The 6,000-nt window shown below is 39.1% G+C and overlaps 1 protein-coding gene across 6 annotated transcripts in view; it reads right to left on the reverse strand.

Moving 5' to 3' along the window:
• LOC147636216 (uncharacterized) overlaps window positions 1–524 on the reverse strand; it is an 88,138-nt gene extending 87,614 nt beyond the window's left edge. For 2 of the 6 annotated variants that reach the window (XM_086801642.1, XM_086801640.1), the window contains exon 1: window positions 305–524. The gene's annotated coding sequence lies outside the window, so the exon portion shown is untranslated. Of the gene's footprint in view, window positions 1–21; window positions 157–304 lie in introns of those variants that run through there. The other 4 variants (XM_086801645.1, XM_086801644.1, XM_086801643.1 and 1 more) reach the window with 2 other exon arrangements.
• Window positions 525–6,000: the final 5,476 nt, after the last annotated feature.

Consider the following 6,000-nt stretch of genomic DNA (forward strand, 5'->3'; position numbering starts at 1 on the left):
ATCAACCCAAAACAAACTGACCTTAATTGATGAATACATGAGGCTATGGGGTTCATGATAGTCAGCTCCAAGCAGAAAACATCGAGTTATCAGTGCACTAAAGATGGGTGTCAATGTTGTGAGCTCAAAGTTCGAACACCCCAAATCAGCTATGTATTGCAACACAATCATGCGCACCGCTATGCCTTTTTTTTAAAGGATGATCACATGCAAAATGATTGAAAAAAGGTTTGCATGCTTGAGAGCTTCTGTAAAATGGTTGCTAGCAATAAAGCCGATCATGGATTGAACAGAAAGAACTCACCGCAACATGGGTTTCACTGCAAACGTTGAAAAGAGAAGATCAAAGTGCCCTTGCGATGATCATTATTGGATGTAAAAATGCGTGGAGGAGGGAGAGGGAGAGGGAGAGAGAGAGGACGTGGTGAATGAGAGTTCCGTGCCACTGCCGCTCGTGGGCACCTTATATCGTCCTCACACACGGCACACATCAGTCCAATTCAGAAAGCTTAGGCTAAGATTGCATTAAAAAAAACCTTTGTTTAGAATGTAGACTTTTATCAACACATGAATGAAAACAACTATCAATAGTCCAAATTTACACAACCAACTTGCTTAAAGTGTAGAGGCATCATGGTTGATCAATCCCCAAATGGTAAAATCTTTGCGAAAAGCTTCTCTTCATGAACATATCTGCCACATTATCATATGTAAAGATATAAGCCAAGCTAATCTCTCTTGTAATGAGCTTGACATAATGATAATGCACCTCAATATGCTATATGCGAGATGAACACTGGGTTCCTCGCAATGGCTAATGCACTCTTGCTGTCAGTGAAGATGGAGGTGGGAAACTGTTGTCCAACACCAAGAGCCACCAAAAGGCGTCTAAGCCATACACACTGCACAATCAATGTAAAAGTTATCATGCACTTAGCTTCAGCACTCCAAAAATGGCCATTGTTGGCTCCTTTTTGCTGAGCCATGATATACATGAATCACCAAGATGAAAGCAAAAGCCACTAGTCACTCACGTGTCATAACATCCAATCCAATTGAAATGACTGAACGCATATTGTTGAATATAACCCACCTTAGCATATAATAGGCTAAGGGATTAAGTATCAAAATACTCGCTTGGCAACCTGCCAATGCTTAATTTTGGGACTGTGCATAAATCTACTGAACTAGGATATCCCAATCTGAATGTCTAGCCTTGTATTACACAGATAGATGAGGTGTGCTGATCAATTACTGTATCAAATGATTCACCTATATCTTGGAGACTAAGCCTAGCAGTTATCTCTACTGGTGAAGCCAATAGGCTTACAATCTCTTCAAGACTACACATGTAAGCAGCCTTTGTATATGTACTTTGATTACAACATCACAATACCATGATCACGTTGCATAAACTATATACCCAAATAATAATGCAATGATCCCAAATCTGTCATTTCAAATGTTCAGTCTTAAAGTTTGAAATCTTCTCCTCATTAGGACCTATGATGAGTAGCATGCCATCAATGTATAAAAAGATGACCAAAAAACAATCTTTTTTTCTCTTTACATAAGGGTACTCTCAGTTGGACTCTTTGCAAAAACCATTTGCAACCAAGTATGCAGTTGTCTTCTTATACAATACTAAAAGAACCTATTTAACTCCATATAAAGCTTTTCTTATACGATGCTAAAAGAACCTACTTAATGTCATATAAAGCTTTTCTTAACTTGCATACTTTAGACTCGTGTCCTTCTCAACAAAACCATAAGGCTGAGATACATATACCTCCTCATACAAATCACCATTCAAGAAGGCACTCTTGATATCCAACTGATATACATTCTAACCATGATGTGTTGCCAATGCAATAATACATCTCGTAATCATATGAGACGTGGGTGCAAAGGTCTTATCATAATCTATGCCCTTCTCCTAAGCATAATCCTTTGCACAACCCTTTGTAACAAGCCTTGTCTTGTTGCAATCAACAAGCCTTACCTTGTTACAGTTAACACTACCATTAGCTTTACACTTAAGCTTATAAACCCACTTTGTACCAATGGCTTTTTTACCATAAGAAGCTAAATCTACTAAATACTAAGTGTAAATTTTTAGGATTGAGATCGTACTCATATTGCATGGCCTATATCCAATGATCATTTTCTTATGCTTTCTCAAGGGAAACATGTTCCTCTTCATTGCATATATTGGCTGCATATATTGGCAATGAGAGAATAATCCACAATAGAATAAGATACATGATGAGAAACTATATATGTCTTGCTAGGTAAAGGAGTAGCTAATTTGCTATCCCGTAATGTCTACACTATCTATTTTGGCATACTCTTGGATGCCTATATGGCCGTCCTTTCCTCATCCACTACATCATCCACAATCGCCTCATTAATGATATGTGGGCTGAAATTCAAGTTGATTTTCAGCCCATAGATTAGTCTCTATTGATGAGGTAATTGTGGATCCCTTTTGTTTCCCTTTTCATCGAGCTTATTATATCATTGCTTAAGTATAAAAGTATAAACAAGACAAGCAAAAACATGCAAATAAGCCACAGAGGGCTTCTTTATACCATTCCAAGCTTATTATGGATCCCTTTTGTTTCCCTTTTCATCGAGCTTATTATATCATTGCTTAAGTATAAAAGTATAAACAAGACAAGCAAAAACATGCAAATAAGCCACAGAGGGCTTCTTTATACCATTCCAAGCTTCATAAGGAGTAATTGTTTGTAAGGTCTTCGTGGGGCATTTGTTTAGCACATAAATGGCACACATAACAGCATCTAACCAAAAAACATCAAGTAAATCCTAGCCTTTTAACCATGCAACGTCATCTCCACGAGAGGTTTGTTCTTCCTCTCATCCATACCATTTTGTTGAGGTGTGTAATGCACTATGCATTGATGTTTTATGCCTTTCAGCCATATATATATATACATATACATACATACACATACATGAAACTCCTTTATATATTCTTCTCTCTGTCTTCATGAAATTTTACACGTAGACACATTTTCAATCATAAAAACAAAAGTGTTTGAAGCATGTAAAAACCTCTAACTTTGCTTTTTCAATGGATACACCTAGGTGTGTTTAGAGTAGTCGTCAATAAAATTCACAAAGTAGAGGTATCCCCTAATCGATAGTGTCCTCACAAGACCACATACATCACTATGTATCAGCTATAATTTATTGACAACTCTAATTGATCCATCTTTTGAGAATGATGCTTGTAGCATCTTGCCCAAAATGCAATCCTCACATACATACATGTTTCACAGGGGGCTCAAGCTTAGGTGACTCTGACACCATCTCTTAAATTGGAGGCAAACTAAAAGAATTGGAGGCCAACATGAACCTCCTAACTTTGAAGTATGCCTCTAACCAAAGAGAGCTACAATTACAATCCAAGGAGTCCCCACAAAGTTGAAGGCAAAGTTAAGCCAACAAGAGAAGTATGAACAGAAGCTAAAGATGGAGACATAACAAGAAAATAAATAGAAGTTAAAGGTGGAGCCATAATAAGCAAATAAATAGAAGTTGAAGGTGGAGACATAACAAGAAGTTGAAGGTGAGACATAATAAGCAAATAAACAAAAGCTGAAGGTGGAGACATAACAAATGAACTAAAGGCACAACTGTAATAAATCAAATAAAATTTTGAAGCCAGTAAGAAACAGGTTGAGGAGTAGTTGATAGAGCTACATAAAGCTAAAGAAACTCATAGGAAGTGTATTGCACATTTAGAGAATGCAAAGAGATCAACAAGGCCCATGCACATGCAATCTATTCCCTCCATGTAGAGGTACAAAAGCACAAGGAATAATGAAGTAGCCATCAATAGGTAGTAGCACATTTGACAAACTCTCTTAATGAAGCAATGATAGAAAGGCAAGCCAAAGAAGAGCTTCTTCAATATACATTACTCCAACTTAAGGAGATGACATTACAAGTCCAAGATTCTAAATAAAGATAGATATGCCACTCTCCTCCATGCAAGAGAAACTCATGAGGTGGCAATTATAGCTCTTTTAAATGAAATGCCATGATTGCAACATTAGAACAACCATTAGCTCAATAGTGGAACCACAAGCAACAGAACCAAATGACCAGGTGAAACAACTCGTGGAGCATATATCATAAAATTGGCCTCATTGTTGGTGATTTTGAGGGTCCCTCCACATACTTTTAACTTATTTTCCTCCTCATCATGAACCCTTTCCTTCTTACAAAATATTGCATAGATATTAGTGAAGACCTTGCATAGGGGAATATAGGTCTCATCCAGCAAAACTCAATAGGGATGCAGACCCCACAATCATCATGGCCATTTTTCATAATGGCATTTATCTTACTGACTATATAGCCATATACACATATGCTTTGCACCCCATGGTACTTAACTTTAGATTATGGATTTAAGTACTCATGGACTCCACTATTCATGATGAGAGGGAAAAGATGCTATAACTATTCACATTACCTAACCTTCCCTCCACACGGGGATGGTCACTAAGGGAGCTTTTCTTGGCTGCCCTCTTTTTCTACTTGAACAATCTCTTTCTAACTATTGCCACCACCATCTCCGCCCACCACTGCCCATCCCACACCACCAACTTTGCTCCTTCCTTTCTCTCTCTATCTATTACCACCACCCCTTCCTCTTCCTCCCTCCCTTTCACTCTGCCACCCTCCCTCCCTCTCCTTCTCTCATCCTCTTCCCTCCCTCTCTCACTCTCCTTCATCTCCCTCTCCCTCCCTCCCTTTCACTCTCCCCCTCTCACTCTCTCCATCCTTCTCTTTACTCACTCTCTCTATCCCCCCCTCTCTCTCCATTCTTCTCTTTACTCACTCTCTTTATCCCCCCTCCCTCTCTATCCTTCTCTTGGCTCTCTCTCTCTCTCTCTCTCTCTCTCTCTCTCTCTCTTTATCCCTCTCTCACGCTCTCTATCCTTCGCTTTACTAACTCTCTCTATCTTTCACTCTCTTTGGTAGATCTCTCTATCCTCCCCCCCCTCTCTCTCTCTCTCTCTCTCTCTCTCCCCCTTCATTTCCCTCTCCCTCTGTCCCTTTCACTCTCCCACCCTCCTCTCTCTCTCTCTCTCTCTCTCTCTCTCTCTCATCCTCCTTCCCTTTCTCGCTCTCTATATCCTCCTCCTCCCTCTCTCTATCCGTGTCTTTGCTCACTCTCTTTATCCTCTCTCTCTCTCTCTCTCTCTCTCTCTCTCTCTCTCTCTCTCTCTCTCTCTCTCTCCTTCTCTTTTCTTACTCTCTTTATCTTTCTCTCTCTTTTGTAGCTCTCTCTGTCCTCTTCATGTCTCACTCTCTCTATCATTCTTTTTACTCACTCTCTCTATCCTCTCCTTGTCTCTCTCTCTCTCTCTTGCTCTCTTTCTTTCCCATCCTTATTGTTCTTCTCTTTGCTCACTCTCTCTATCCTCCCCCCCTCTCTCCCTACCCTTCTCTTCTCTCTCTCTCTCTCTCTCTCTCTCTCTCTCTCTCTCTCTCTCTCTGCTTCTCTCTGCTCACTCTCTCTATATTTCCATCTCATTTCTTAGCACAGCATACATAACTCATGTTTTACATGTTTTACATACAAATCCTTGAGTCTACAAACACTTCACTACCTTATTCATCCACACAATATAGAAAATGTCGATTCTTATTGGTTTGTACAACATGTTGTATATAAACATCGTTGTAGAGGGAAATGATGTCTTATTGGTTTGTACAACATGTTGCATATAAACATCGTTGTAGAGAGAAATGCAAAACCCCAAGATGCATTTCTCTTGCCCTCTTTCACTCTTTTTTAATATGAAAAAAAAGATCATAACATAATCATAAACAATTGCTAAACCTAGTCACTTGAATATTCCTAAATAAATATGTTTACTGCACTACAGTGAAATCTTCATCAAGACACCCTCCACTACATCCTCTTCAGGATCAATACAAACAATGTTCATGCCTAAT

Source organism: Cibotium barometz, chromosome 8 (assembly GCF_041138505.1).
Source record: "Cibotium barometz isolate CiBa-2024 chromosome 8, ASM4113850v1, whole genome shotgun sequence".
Taxonomy (NCBI): Eukaryota; Viridiplantae; Streptophyta; class Polypodiopsida; order Cyatheales; family Cibotiaceae; genus Cibotium; species Cibotium barometz.